We start from the raw sequence: 884 nt of genomic DNA, 5'->3' as shown, positions 1-884 counted from the left end.
TTTTTTTTAATGAGTATGTATTGTATGTATGTCTTTTATGTATTATATGCATGATTAAAATACAAATTGAGCAATATGGATGAGTATGTTATGCATGATGGAAGAAATTACCAAAATGCCCCTATGATAAAATTTCGTATGAATATCGTTTTCTATGCTTTCCATTGCGTAGGAAATTAGAATTGGTATGATAAAATTTCATATGAATATCGTTTTCTATGCTTTCTATTTGAAAACGATATGGTGACAATCGATTGATAAAAGTATATGGTTAGATTATGAGTAGAAAGGGATAGGATTATGATAGATTGATAGAACGATAGCATTAGGATACGTTCCTGTAACGATATGACTAAGGTACGTTCATGAAACGATATCAATGTGATAGGTATAATAATGTTAAGGCTATGATAAATTAGGGAACGATATGACTATGAAGTGTTTACGATACGATATGATTATGTTACGACACCTGAATGATATATATATATATATATATATACACACACATTGTGATATGATATGAAATATGTTATGGTACGAGACAAGTGATAAGTGACATGTTTATGATATGATATATTGTGATGGTATATGTTTTGGTATGATAGGTATGAAATGTTACATCTTTCCTTGTAAAGTTATGTGATGGATTATGTGATGTTTATCCATGTATGCGTGATACATACATGAAATATGTTATGGAGGGAAGGAGAAAGTAAATGAAATAAATGTTATCTTATGAATAAAAATCATGGGACCTCGTGCATGTATGTATGTCATGTGTATTGGGATACTTCCCCGTTATGTTATATTAGTACGGATGCATACCTTCGATATTTATGTTCGACATGTTATCATGAAGACCTTTTCTTTTATGAGGGTCC

The sequence above is a fragment of the Cucurbita moschata genome, unplaced genomic scaffold, assembly GCF_002738365.1.
Source record: "Cucurbita moschata cultivar Rifu unplaced genomic scaffold, Cmos_1.0 Cmo_Scf00007, whole genome shotgun sequence".
In the NCBI taxonomy this organism is placed as follows: domain Eukaryota; kingdom Viridiplantae; phylum Streptophyta; class Magnoliopsida; order Cucurbitales; family Cucurbitaceae; genus Cucurbita; species Cucurbita moschata.
This window is presented reverse-complemented; position numbering follows the sequence as displayed.